This window comes from Erpetoichthys calabaricus, chromosome 8 (genome assembly GCF_900747795.2).
Source record: "Erpetoichthys calabaricus chromosome 8, fErpCal1.3, whole genome shotgun sequence".
In the NCBI taxonomy this organism is placed as follows: domain Eukaryota; kingdom Metazoa; phylum Chordata; class Cladistia; order Polypteriformes; family Polypteridae; genus Erpetoichthys; species Erpetoichthys calabaricus.
The window spans coordinates 130,350,636-130,365,875 of record NC_041401.2 but is presented as its reverse complement, the minus strand read 5'-3'; the positions used below and the strand labels follow the sequence as shown (position 1 = coordinate 130,365,875).

Sequence of the window (15,240 nt, the reverse complement as noted above, 5' to 3'; positions counted from 1 at the left end):
TGGTCGTCATTAGGCTTTGAGCCCTAGGAACCTGAACTATTCTATAACATTTTAGTAATAATGTACTGCTCTGATGCTGATCTTTCTGATAATAAAGTACGTCATTACAATAGCAATTGACAAGAAGAATTCATAATGAATTGCAGAATATCAGTATTTGTGGGTTTCACTGGAGTGCCTCTTTCTCTGTCATGATTTAGCTCAAAAACTAATCAGCACATCATCATCTTATAACAGGCTTAAGTTTTGTGTTTGGAATTTTCTGTTGAGCAGTTTTAGCTCCAGACCATCCTCAAGAAACTGTGACACACAGACACATACCCATCATCGAGATATTGATGTTTTCGGTATCAGGGGACCCTAAAACGTTGAGATCTATCAAAGACTGAAGATCGAAATTTATGACGAATCTAATGCTTTTGCTGTTCCCCATATGGTGGGGGAGGATGCAAAGCAAAAAATGTGTATTGTTTCTGGATAGGCTCCACTCCCACAATCTTATATTAGATTAAGCGGCTTTAAAAATGTTATTCTTTGTGTGTTCCTCTTTTTTTTTTTTTTTTTTTTTTTTTTTTTTTTTTAGGACATTTAATTGCTTAGCTTTCTTTTTTAGCTTTTTTCCTTCCCCCAGATCTGCTCTTTAGTGTTATGTACTCTAGAGTACCAAATAATTCCAAAAATGCCCACTACAGGGGAAAACACCATCAAAAACCCCAACTAGTAACACAATGAGGCAAATAGAATCTTTATAAATAAAAATATTTGTCACAAGAATGGTCTGAACAAAAAGCAAGCTCAGTGGAGCAGAAAAGGGCAAAAAGGGGTTGCCTGAAACATAAAGCAATCCAAGCAAACAAAGTCCCAAGAAAGAATCCAAAAAAAAATAGTTAATAGTCACAATATTATGGGCTGCTTCTGCTTGAAGGCAGTTCCTTGTGGTGATGGGTAGGTGGCCCCACCTTTTGGGGAACCACCCACAAAACATAAAGAACATAACACATTAATGGGTAATACAGCAAATAATGAAAAGTAACTAACATACATCAACAATGAATAAAAAAAGAGAAAAGTCTGAACACCACCCGGGTAGGAATCCTGGCTGTAATACAAAACTTAGGATTCTAAAGATTTTCTGTGGATTTTAATTAGTGCTCAGAAGATATGGACTTTTTAAAGCGATAACGGTATTGATATGTGGGCAGCAATAATGGCTAATTGCCAATGCTTATTGCACCAATACAATACAGTCAATGTGTTTATGTATTAGTTTTCCCTAAAAAAATGAATGAAAAGAAAAATATTAAATGCATGATATTTTTACACAAAATGTTTTCATTTATTATTTAAACAGGTTAAATAACAGTTACAAATGACACCCATTACAAAAACTGCAGTGTTCTTTAGAAAAACAGTTTAGAAACACTGAACATTGGCATGCACTTTACTGAACCATATTCAATATGGTTGCTTAACCTATTCCTTCTCAGTCTTCCACTTTCTGAAAGGAGGAGATACCCTTTGTTTACACATACTGTTAGACAATTCAAAGTCTCAATATATTTTTAGTTTACCAGTGATAGGTTGTAGTGGAGGAAACAGAGCATTAGAAAGATTTTCAGATATCTACTGAATATGTACAAACTACTGGAAAAACAGAAGTGACAACTTATTTTTTTAATTTTTAAAAAATGCACGTTTTTAAAATTAAAAATAATAAAAGCAGCTTTCAAATAGTACTATTTTTATTAAAATAGCAGAAAAACAATTGTTCATAAATAAATATAACCATGCAATTGCTAAGATAGAAAGAAAATGCAAAATCATCTCTTGAATGCAATTAGAATCATAATTCCAATTTAGAATAACTTAATTAGAATGAAGAGCAGGTAAACCTAAATAAAATACACATTGATAAGCCTGCTTAATCCAACTCAGAATCACAGGTGGTGGAACCTACCCAGCAGCCCTGAGCAAAAGGCAGAAAATAGCCCCGGGTAGAGTTCCAGTCAATTGCAGGATTCCCCCAAAACACACACACCTGCACTCAAGCTCAATTGGAATCTCTATTTACCATAACCTGAATGTCTTGGCAGATGTGGGAAGATCACTAGAGCAATCGAAGTGAAATGTAAGAAGACACACAAGAATATTTATACACAACCCATTACTGGTGTCGGCTTTGAATCCAAATTCTGTATTTTTGAAATAGCATCACTAACTACTGCACTACCTTGCTGCCCATAAGCATAAAATAACCAAATTCATTTTTTTTTTCAATTTTCTTCTCACCGAGAAAGAAGTTTTCTAACTAAAAGTCAGCCTTAAGAGGTGTAGGTAGATGAGTCGCATACTAGCTTTCCAAGTTTTCACACAGCATATAAGGGTTCAAGTAGTAACTAAATTCACTGGCGGCAAGGGTGCTCAGAAAGGCTAATGTTTTTTGCATAAAGGGATTGATTTGCTCCAGAGTAACATGTGTTGGCTCTTTTGAAAGCTGATAGACTGAGGATTTCAGTTACCTTACTGGACAAAGATGTGCCTGTCACTTTGATTTCGAAATAATGGTGGTTGTATCCTACGGTGGGCTGGTGCCCTGCCCGGGGTTTGTTTCCTGCCTTGCGCCCTGTGTTGGCTGGGATTGGCTCCAGCAGACCCCCGTGACCCTGTTGTTAGAATATAGCGGGTTGGAATATGGATGGATATGTGTCTACAGAAGGTGTAAAATACAGTGCATCCGGAAAGTATTCACAGCACATCACTTTTTCCACATTTTGTTATGTTACAGCCTTATTCCAGAATGGATTAAATTCATTTCTTTCCTCAGAATTCTACACACAACACCCCATAATGACAACGTGAAAAAAGTTTACTTGAGGATTTTGCAAATTTATTAAAAATAAAAAAATTGAGAAAGCACATGTACTTAAGTATTCACAGCCTTTGCCATGAAGCTCAAAATTGAGCTCAGGTGCATCTTATTTCCCCTGATCATCCTTGAGATGTTTCTGCAGCTTAATTGGAGTCCACCTGTGGTAAATTCAGTTGATTGGACATGATTGGAAAGGCACACACCTGTCTATATAAGGTCCCACAGTTGACAGTTCATGTCAGAGCACAAACCAAGCATGAAGTCAAAGGAATTGTCTGTAGACCTCTGAGACCTCGAGGCACAATTCTGGGGAAGGTTACAGAAAAATTTCTGCTGCTTTGAAGGTCCCAATGAGCACAGTGGCCTCCATCATCCGTAAGTGGAAGAAGTTCGAAACCACCAGGACTCTTCCTAGAGCTGGCCGGCCATCTAAACTGAGCAATCAGGGGAGAAGGGCCTTAGTCAGGGAGGTGACCAAGAACCCAATGGTCAGTCTGTCGGAGCTCCAGAGGTCCTCTGTGGAGAGAGGAGAACCTTCCAGAAGGACAACCATCTCTGCAGCAATCCACCAATCAGGCCTGTATGGTAGAGTGGCCAGACGGAAGCCACTCCTTAGTAAAAGGCACATGGCAGCCCGCCTGGAGTTTGCCATAAGGCACCTGAAGGACTCTCAGACCATGAGAAAGAAAATTCTCTGGTCTGATGAGACAAAGATTGAAGTCTTTGGTGTGAATGCCAGGTGTCACGTTTGGAGGAAACCAGGCACCGCTCATCACCAGGCCAATACCATCCCTACAGTGAAGCATGGTGGTGGTAGCATCATGCTGTGGGGATGTTTTTTAGCGGCAGGGACTGGGAGACTAGTCAGGATAAAGGGAAAGATGACTGCAGCAATGTACAGAGACATCCTGGATGAAAACCTGCTCCAGAGCGCTCTTGACCTCAGACTGGGGCGACAGTTAATCTTTCAGCAGGACAACGACCCTAAGCACACAGCCAAGATATCAAAGGAGTGGCTTCAGGACAACTCTGTGAATGTCCTTGAGTGGCCCAGCCAGATCCCAGACTTGAATCCGATTGAACATCTCTGGAGAGATCTTAAAATGGCTGTGCACCAACGCTTCCCATCCAACCTGATGGAGCTTGAGAGGTGCTGCAAAGAGGAATAGGCGAAACTGGCCAAGGATAGGTGTGCTAAGCTTGTGGCATCATATTCAACAAGACTTGAGGCTGTAATTGCTGCCAAAGGTGCATCGACAAAGTATTGAGCAAAGGCTGTGAATACTTATGTACATGTGATTTCTCAGTTTTTTTAGTTTTAATAAATTTGCAAAAACCTCAAGTAAACTTTTTTCACGCTGAGGCTGTAACATAACAAAATGTGGAAAAAGTGATGCGCTGTAACTGTAGCAGTTCTTTAGTTTATTTCACTTAATTTATTTGGTTTTACCATTTAAGTTAAATCATTTATTTTTAATAAAAAAAGAAAAGTTAAGGCAGTTTTAGTAATCCTAACTCAAATTTTATGATGAGGCCAGTGCAATGCAAGTCCTGTTAGATGTGGTACTTTCTAGGGGATGGCTTGCAGTCTTCTATGAGGGCTATATCTGCAGGAGAGGTCAGCTGATCCAGCACCTTGACCACAGGGTCGCTGAACTGGATGATGATTTGGCTGGCCTGTGTTGTAGTAGTAAATTGGCAAACCTGGCTCTGGTGTCCTTTAGAAAGATGGCGTGCACAACTAAGGTGGCACGAAAGGAGATTCCAGACCAGACAGGTAGAGGGTAGCTGAGTCATGGTCGCAAGGTGAAGGGTGCACACTCTCCCGGGGTATCAACCCCAGAATTGGAAGTGTCAAACCATTTTCAGGTCCTTGCAGAGCTGGATGGTGTCTCTGAAGTTTCTAAAGTGATATGCAGGTGTGAGGAGCCCCAAAAGGCCACCTCAAAACCAGTTCCCAGAAAAAGAGAGGTAGTGATAGTTGGGGACCTGATCGTTAGGGGGATTGAAGGGTAGCTTTGCTCCAGAGATAGTCTTGCAAGGTGTGTTGCCTTCTGGGTTATAATGTTCTATGGTCAAACTATTGTATCTGTATGTGATTCAAAAGGTGAACCAGCATTGCATAGGAAAAATATGACTTGAGTGCAAATTTTATGTGGAGAAAGTATGTTTTGAGTACCAGATATCTAACTACCTTTAGAACTAAAAGTGGTTGCATCCAGTATTGGTGAAGGGGCTGTTCTTATACACCTGTGTCTTATTTTCAAAAAAGTAAACTTGAATTGAAAAGATTTATGATGTCAAAAGCAGATATTTATTAGGTATTAACACTAGAATCCCTGAAGCCTATGAAAAAACATGTAATCTTGGGCCACCTTAAATTCTTTTGCATCTCTCTTCATCAGTATCTTTTGTTTTGCAAATGTGTCGATTAGCCCAAGCAGCAAGCAGCCTGCTATGTCTGTCAGTGACATTCACATGGTACAACGAAGTTGCCTCTCCCACTCTGAATTGATGGCATTTATCTCCATTCTTTTCACAAGAGCAGTGATGTCCACAGTTGCTGCTGTGGTTGATGCCTGATCAGAACTATTTGTTATACTGGCAATCAAAGATACAATGTTCCATGACCGCTATCAGATTATCATGTGGCATTTGCACTTTGACAACAAAGACACCTGTGAAAATGTGTGAAAAACGACAGATTTGCTGTAATTTTGGACATCTGGCATTGTTTTGTTGAGAACTTTGTTTTGAGTTACAACCAAGGACAAAGTCTTTCCGATTCTGTGGTCATAAAGCTTATAGAGACGTTTCTGGACAAAGGCAGAACCGTAACAGACATCTTCTTCACAGTGCTTTCGCTGGCTAATAGACTGCTGCTCCACAACACAACTCTCCTTGGCACCATAACTAAAATGGGACTTCCACCTTCAGCTAAAGTCACTTTAGTATCCGTGCAATTTGCCACGCTAGTGTTTGGATCTGGCAGTGCCGTGCTGACAGTGTATGCACCAAAAAAGAAAAAGCCTTTGATTGTAAAGTTTGTAAAGTTTTGCTACCTGTAAAAGATATCGCTGAAGGGATATAAGCAGACACACAAACACTGGTGAATCACGTCTTCTTGGTATCTTCTTGTCACTTGGATTTTTTGTTATTTGGTTTTATTCTTGAATAAAAGTACACTTGTTTTGTTATTATACCTTTGCGAAAGTGTTTATTTTATATTCCAGTACTCACTTGAATGAGATCAAATCTGTGCCTGTCTGTCTCGCGCATGCATGCACACATTCATACATGAAAACATCACTGTTTGAAAACGCAATGCCATTTGAACATGTTTTTTTTTTTTTTGATTTTTTCTGTACTCTGTGTTACTTGCACGCGTATTTTACATGAATCTGGAAGATTCCACCAGGTGGCAGGGCGAAAACAGGTTCAGCTTCACTGTGTTGTGAGTTGCCTGAAACACCCATTAAATTCCGAGGACACCTTGTCGCAATATCTCTGAAAAGAATGTTTAATGATTAAATCCATGAATCCAGGGATGCGCCCATTCCGGCAAGCATTGGGCGCAAGACAAACAATCCTTGGACAGACCATCAGCTCATTGCAAGGTGAACACAAGCACACACATACACTTGCGTCATTTTAGCGTCACCAAATCCCCAAACCTTCATGTCTTAGGAAGGAAACCAGAGCACACTGTGGAAACCCACCAGGAAAACATGCAAACTCTAGACAGGGAACACAAGGGGTGTGACTACCTGCGAGGCAGACCGTGCTGCCACAACATGTGTAATTATTGTCACTATTCATTATATAAATGAAGTTAACGACTTACCTGTAAAATTAAACATACATACTTTATTGCATTTCATCATGAAACTGATATCAAGTATAAATCTAAGGATTCTAAATGTGCTGGAATATCATAAATGTAACGTGTTCTGTGTGGCAATTGCTGCTGTCAGGTCAGGAGGAAACCCTAGAAGCACGTAGCGATTGTCAACTGAGTCAGTTTTAAGATGACGGTTACGAAGGTCTACTTTAATGATAAACTACGAGATTAAAGTGGACATTTTGAGATTAAAATACACCTTTTCAACATGTCCTTAATTTTTTTTCCTCTGTGGCTCAAATATGCTGCCTTACATTCTGATGCTTTGTGAAGGTGCAAAAAAAAAACCAGAACAGAAGATATTATATGAGACCTTTATGGGGAATATGTGACACTTGAATAGAAAACAACCACTGATGCATTTGTATGTTGGCATTTTTCTTCACCACATCGAATCATTCATCAAACATCAAAGCATGCACATCAATCCCGTAGGATCCTCAAAGCGGCTTTCTGTCACATATAGATAGTAAAGAGAGACTCTAACGTCACATTCCGACTTTTATTACACTGCGCACCTTGACTTTTTGCTGGTACTGCAACTTGCGCACGCATTACGTTAATTTCTGAGGACGTGTTCAGAAGACACATCAAATGGACAATGGGAAAGCGTGGCAGCCATGATGGAACTGACAGTACCGAAAATGCAGACAGACTTCCTCTTTTTACGCGCATACACTGTCAGCATGGCACTGCCAGATCTAAACAGTAGCGTGGAGGGTTGTTCACGTACTGAAGTAACTTTAGCTGGAGGTCCCATTTTACTTATGGTGCCAAGCAGAGTTGTGCAGTGCAGCAATCTATTAGCCAGTGAAAGCACTGTGAAGAAGCTGTCTGTTGTTACGGTTCTGCCTTTGTCCAGAAACGGCTCCATAAGCCTTATGACCACAGACTTGGAAAGTCTTTGCCCTGGGTTGTAGCTCAAAACACAGTTCTCAACAAAGCATTGTCAGATGTCCAAAATTGCAGCAAATCTGTCGTTTTTCACACATTCTGCACAGATGTCTTTGCTGTCATAGCGCAAAGGCTACATGATAATCTGATATTGGTCACAAGACATCATATCTTTGATTGCCGGTACAAAAAATAGTTCTGAGCAGGCATCAACCACCGTACCAACTGTGGTCATCACTGCTCTTGTGAAAAGAATGGAGATAAATGCCACCAACTCAGAGTGGGAGAGGCAAGTTCATTGTACCATGTGAACATCACTGACGGAATAAAACTGAATAATTAAAAAAAAAAAATTTAAAAAGTGCTAACTTTTACAAGTAGCCCAAATTTACACCGGATGTTACAAAATCAAATGGATGCGGCGGCCCTTCAGAAAACCCCTCTTAAACCGTTTTTCAATGGGAAACAAACTCACTATTACAGCTCCTCTTTTTGGGATCAGCTGCCGACTTGCCGCACGTCATGCTCTTCGCACGGGGCTACGAACATTTAAAAGACCAAGCGACGTCCATCCTGAGGTCTCTCATTCTCCTGTCTCTCTTCCCCCAGACTTCTACCGCTCCGGCCGCTGCTACCGGCCCGCTGGATGCCCTTGGGCCAATGTGTCAAGTTTGACAACTGTTCCTTGTGAGGCCTGATCACCTCTGTCAGAGACTTGTGTTTGTATCTGGCAGAACAGCAATAAAGTTTCTACTCCTTGGAAAACCTGCTGAACTCTGCTGTGCAATTTTGTGACCCAAGCTTGACAAGTGGTACCAGGAGTCGGGTGTTGCACGCTCCAGAGTTTGACCCTCGGTATGTTCCCCTACCTCCAGACCCAGAGGATCTGCCACCTCTTCCTGCTACTTACCCCAGAGACGTGCAGAGATGGGCCCTAAGGACGACCCTGAGGGTTTCCTCCATGGCTTTGGGTATACGGCAGTGTTGATGCACTGGGACAGACGAAACTGGGCTTGCATTGTTACCCCGTATTTATTTAGGGATGCCCTTCTGGTCTTGCGAAACCTCCCTCTTGAGAGAATTGGAGATTATGACTTCTTGAAGCAGCAAATACTACTCTGTACAGCTACAAGCTCCTTTGCCAAGGGACGTTCCGTCCGGATTTGGCAGTTTGACTCTGATCGCACTGTCTGTGCTCAGCTGCAGGACCAGCTTCATGTTATCCAAGGCTGGTTCCAAGAAGACCCCATTGGTGCATAGTAGAAAAGGTGCCATTGACGCAGTGCTGTCCGGGATAGCTGAAGAGCTCAGAGATGAGTTGCTATGGCACGTTATTGACTCGCTGAATGTCTTAGCTTGTACATTGGAAGGCGTCCAGGCTGCTTGGAAGCAGGGAGGACGCTCTTGTCTGGCTCTGAGCCCTCCTCAACTCGCCAAGCTCCTTCCTGTGGGCAACCACTGCTCCAACTACTGCAGGAGCAGCTGGCCCCTACCAGGCACCCTTCCCTTGCCCAGACTCTCAGGGCTACCGACGTTGCTGTTGAGGGCCCTCTTAACGGAATTCTGAATAGAAGACACAACTGTGGAAATTTCGGCCATGGGACTGAGCACAGATGCATCCATTGTGGCCAGATCGGACATCAGGCTATGGAATGTCATCTCTCCCATGTTCAGTCCACAGAAGTCGGATTGGCTGAGGTGTTTTCCTCCCAGGTCCCCTCTAAGTCTCTGAAGAAAGACGATTTCGGGGTGTCTGTTGTGTTGGCCAGCCATTTGATGCCCACCTTGTTGGGCTTGGGTAGTGACCTCTGTGTGATCCGTTGTGACTGGTTGAGCGGAGACTCCCTTCTCTGGCACAGAGCAAGTGATCATACGCTGTATTCATGGTAATGCTAAGGACTACGAGTCTGTGTTGCTTCCTTTGAAATATAAGGGACAAAACTTATTTTTTTCAGAATTTTTTCAAAACCTGGCAGGATCTAATCAATATTATTTAGAATAAGAGAAATAACTATTACCGCATTTATTTCCCTTCTCCATTTTTTTATTTACCTATATAGATTTCTTCCTTTCTTTTATTTATTTATTGTTGCCTTATTAAAAAAGCCCTTAGCAATTCTCCTTTGGCTAAACTCTCCTTCTCAGGGGTGAGGTTTGATTTGTCTTCATTTTTTTTTTTGTTATAAATTGATCTATTTGTATGGAATGATTACAATAAAATTAATAAATAAAATTAAAAAAAAAAAAAAAAAAATTACAAAAAAACAATGGCTGGAAGCCGTCCTTTTAAAAACAAAGCCCAGTGCCTTCTTTCTACTGGTGACTCCCCTGCTTCTCCCGTCCAGGCTGTGTACCAGGGGAGCCACCCTACCTGCAGCTGACCTTCTCTCTGCTTTCATCTGCAGGTTTGTTTGCCTTTCCGACCCCTGGCTCCGTTGGGCATCATCAGACCTTGACTTGGCCTCCCCAGCGACCAGGGTGCTCACACTGGGGCTTTCACTTTCCAAGTCCCGACTCCCGCTGCCTTCATCCTCCTTCGGGTCACTCCCGCTCCTCACTAATACTCGGTGGGAGCGACCACTACCGACTGTCTCTGGGTGCCAGCCAAACACTCTACGAGGGCTCACTGTCCAGCTGCCAACTGCTCTATACAGTGACCGAGCATTTGCTCAATCACGCACCGGCTTTCTCCTCCCTGCTTCCTATCTTCTTCTTCTCCTCCTGTAACCTCCCTTCATGTTTTTCCTCCCTGCTTCCTCCCTTCATCCGCCTCGCACTTCTATTTATTATGGGGACGTGGATCAGATGTGGCAATTAGCAGCTACCAGCATCAATTACGGATGCAGACAACTCCTCACCTGTGCATTTAAGTGAGAACCACCCACATCACAAATTCACCCGGGAACCTGCTCCGGACACACTACCATGCCCCCTCTCTAAGCCGCAAGTGTGGCGACTATTTATTTAAAAAGTGGCCTTTTTGACTTGAGCTTATTAGTATAACATGGAAAAGGTTTTTGTTTTAGGTATTTGTTCAGCATTTCTTGCCTTGTATTCGTACACTTAACCCACAGCTGATATCTTAACTCCCGAAGATGAAAACTCTATAGCATTCTTTTCCAATCATAATAATTATTTTTTAGACCAATGTATCCTCAGAAGTTTCTATAGGAACACCCTAGAAAACAATGAAGGCTTTGTAAGTGGACATATTATTTCATATCTCTCTCATAAAAACAAACTTGAGATTAGGAAGACATCAGAACTAATTACAGAGATTTCCAGAATAGATCATGAGTATGCCAGATCCCCTATTGAGGTTCTCTATAGGCTAAGAATGGCTAAACAACTTATTTTTAAATTTCAACATTATTTTTATTAAAACACAGAGGGAAGGCTTATAAGATTGTAGTTCAACAATCCACAACCAGAAAGTTTGCAGTACAATACTAATACAACTGAAAAAAAAAATCAGGGATCTTGCAGAGATAACTGACACATTTAAGGAGTATTATAAGTCCATATGTTCATCTCAGTGTAAAGAAGAGACACAAGCTAAGCACTTTTAGTACCACAGTTCAATATTCTGAGTGAAGAAGAATTTGCTATAAATACAAAATGCCATAAACTCGCTTCATAGTGGGATAGCTACCATCACAAATGGCTAACTATTTGAAATTTAGCAAAAATGTTCATCTAAATTGGCTTCTTTATTGTTAATGTTTTTAGAAGCTAAACATAGTAAAGTCTACATTAAACATTCTGCCAAGGATTAATAGTTTCTTTAAGGAAAATAAAGACCTATTACAATGTGAATTATATAAACCAATTTGACTCCTGAATAATGATGTTAAGATATTAGTGAAAGTTTTAGCTATGACTAAGAAAGTGCTTCCTTCTGCTATATCATAAGTCCAAACTACATTTAATGAAGGCAGACACTCAGCCTCGAACCTTCAGCTCCTGTATAATGTAATATGCTTGCCCACAAAATGAAGTCAGAAATCTTACTATCTTTGGATGCAGAAAAGGCCTTTGATGAATGAAATTATCTATTTTAATACACTGCACAGATTTAGGTTTAGCCTCAGTATATCTGCATGGATCAAACTGCCTAATACTGAACCAGAAGCCTCAGTCTTTAGTAATAATACAAACTCTGATCACTTTCCTTGACTGTTTATCTCCAGAAGAAACCCTAGCTAAAGGGGATTATAAGAGAAGAACTTGAACAGAAAATATCACTATATTCAGATGATATAATGCTTTATATCAGATCCATAATTATCTCTGTATACATATTTAAGCACAACATTCTTTAAGAAATTAAACTAAGTTATAGCATCATTTTTCTGAGATTTGAAACAGACACTTAATCAAAAGGCAAATCTACAAAGATTTAAAGCAAAAGGTGATGTAGCTTTACCTAACTTTCAGTTTCATTAGTGGGCAGCAAATATACCGACAATAAAATCTTGGAAATTGTTGGAATTCATGAATTCATATCAGTCAGGGGCGGCACGGTGGTGCAGTGGGTAGCGCTGCTGCCTCGCAGTTAGGAGACCCGGGTTCGCTTCCCGGGTCCTCCCTGCGTGGAGTTTGCATGTTCTCCCCGTGTCTGCGTGGGTTTCCTCCGGGTGCTCTGGTTTCCTCCCACAGTCCAAAGACGTGCAGGTTAGGTGGATTGGCGATTCTAAATTGGCCCTAGTGTGTGCTTGGTGTCTGGGTGTGTGTGGGTTGGCGCCCTGCCCGGGATTGGTTCCCGCCTTGTGCCCTGTGTTGGCTGGGATTGGCTCCAGCAGACCTCCGCGACCCTGTGTTCGGATTCAGCGGGTTGGAAAATGGATGGATAGATATCAGTCAGGCTTGAATTGGAAACAAATCCTATTCTAAATATTTCTTGTATGACCTGCTCTGTGCTCCAACCAATGCTAACTATCATCAGTTTATCAGAACTTCAGTCATCCACCAACTACTTAAAATAATAAAACCAAAGTAGGGCACATTTCAAGGTAAAGAAGCTCTTACCTGTTGCGTTTATACACAATAATCTCCTTTTTCCACCTTTGCACACCTATTCAATCTTTAACCTATGGAAAAATGGTAGGGATTAAAACACATTGGGGATCTTTACAGAGACAAAGTATTTGCATCTTATGAACAATTGCACTCCAGATTTAACTCCCCAGCATCACACTTTTTTCCTAAATGCACATTAGGTTTCTTTTACATTTCTACCCAACCTTTTACATCTCATGTCTATAATAATCCCAGAGGTCATACAGATGGCATTTTAACCATATAAAAATGATTTCAAAGAATCTCTCCTTCAAAGATCCTGTTGAATGGTGGGAATTGGACCTTTCAGTCTCAGAAAAGGAGTGGAACCCATACATAGAATACACCCTTGCTCTATGTGTGCCCAGCATTTTATTCTTTTAAATAATGGTCTTTTATTAATCATTTTTAAAATTGTCTAAAATGCACATAGGGCAAGACCCAACCTGAAAGTATTTTGGGAATAGATTAAACTAATATCATTTTAGACAAAAATTCTTTTATACCTCTCAGACGGCCTTAGTGTTGACTATCATTCCAAATCCAATAATGGTGATTTGTGGTGTACCCCTGAATAGGGTTAAACTGGATAGAGATAAATCGATTATAATAGCATATGCCATACTACTTTCATGCAGAGTAACTGGAAGAATTCCAACCCCTCACTCAGTGGGTAAGCAATACTCTATATTATCTCAAATCAGACAAAAATAAAATTCTCTCAGAGGATAGACCCAAAAAATTTTTAAAACATGGCAAGTGCTCATGAAATATGCTGGGTGCAAGGTTATTATAGTTTTGCCTTTTTATATTAGTTTTTATTTCTATATTTTTTCTGACCTTACTTGGAAATTGTTTAGTTTTAGTTTTCCTTCATCATGATTTTTAGTTTTAGTTTAGTTTTTATTTTACAAAGACATTTGTATTTTATTTTTATATATATTAGTTTCAGTTTTAGTTTTAGTAATTATAGTATGATTAAAGAGCTAATATGGAATTTCGTTTTTGTGTCACAATGAAACAGAACTATACACTTAACGGGTTTGGATAAAATATGAATTTAATGTTGGTGGATGCTTGCTACACTACACAACACACTTTACTATTTGGTTTTGTTTTTGTCTTACAAAAACGAGCATAATCAAAACCAGGTACTGAATATGAACAATTTTACACAATTTCATCATTTTAAAAATATTTTTATGTCATTTGTGCTGAACAAATCTGCGCTGACTGTTGGCACTTTTTTGTTTTCCTTTTATTGCCCAGAATGGGCCAATTTGTACTGAAGTTTAGGTGAATTTTAAGGTTTGAGAGTTTTTTTTACTCTAAATATCTACAGCACACAACATAGCCCGCTCCAACGACAATGTGCTTATAATGAGTGCCTTCAATATTTCATTCAAAAATCTCTAGTACTAGGGTGTTGTACCGTGTTAGCCATTATGAATGTAGAGACAAGCCAAGCAAAATGACACCTTTTATTGGCTAACTAAAAAGATTACAATATGCAAGCTTTCGAGGCAACTCAGGCCCCTTCTTCAGGCAAGATGTAATTCAAAAATCTCAAACACTGGGCTTTGTTATTTTCTACCAGCCATATTGATCTATGATTCCATCTCAGGCACAAACAATTTATAGACAGAATTTTGCACATGCAGGCCTGGAAAGATATAAAAAAAAATAAGAAAAGAGTTTCTACTGTGTTCGGACTGGTGTGACCATGAAAATCATGGGGGTTAAGGAAGAAGGAAGTGTGCAGACTCCACCTAGCTGTATTGAGGTAAACAAAGAAAAACAAGCATGTAGTGTGAAGGTTAGGGGCAGTGAGACTTGAAAAGCCCACCATAAGAACAGCAAATCCATAATGAGCACAGCAAAAGCAGGTAATAGGAGTATGGGCATGCACAAAATGACAGAGACAGCATCTGAGATTAAGAACAATATATACATTATCTAAACCTATTTATCCAGAGCAGGATCACAGGAACCTGGAGCCTAACCCAGCAGGTTTGGATGCAAGGCAGGAAAATTCCCTGGTATGCAATATGTATGATATGACAGATGTCAAGAACAAAAAGAATATGATATTTCAACTATCTGTTGAGAGAGAGAAAGAGAGAGAGAGAAACATTGAAAAAACATATTTTAAAGTATAATTCTGCTACTGGATTATTGTCACAATATCAGATATTTTGAGCTGTGAATATGAACTAAAAGATAAATTAATAAATATAGAATAAATACAAAAACAAATTAGTATGTTTAGCTTTTCACCACTTGGCAGACTCGCTTCCCCTAACCTACCTGTAGTTCAGTAGAGACATTGCCAACTCAGGGATTTTACAAGGTTTGCATTGCTTCATTGTTAAACGATGTTTTTAAAGCAAAAGTGATTGGTCAGCAACAATATGCTGATCTTGTATGACAACCTAGTCAGTCTCTCGATCAGTGCCATTTTATTTTCAAAAATCGGGAGTGGTCTCCCCTAGACTTTCTCGTGTACTCAGATATGGGG

At 40.2% G+C, this 15,240-nt stretch overlaps 1 protein-coding gene across 2 annotated transcripts in view; it reads left to right on the top strand.

Moving 5' to 3' along the window:
* The window catches only part of prkcz (protein kinase C, zeta), a 381,379-nt gene that overhangs the window by 252,968 nt on the left and 113,171 nt on the right, over window positions 1-15,240 (top strand). The gene's annotated exons all lie outside the window — the stretch shown is intronic.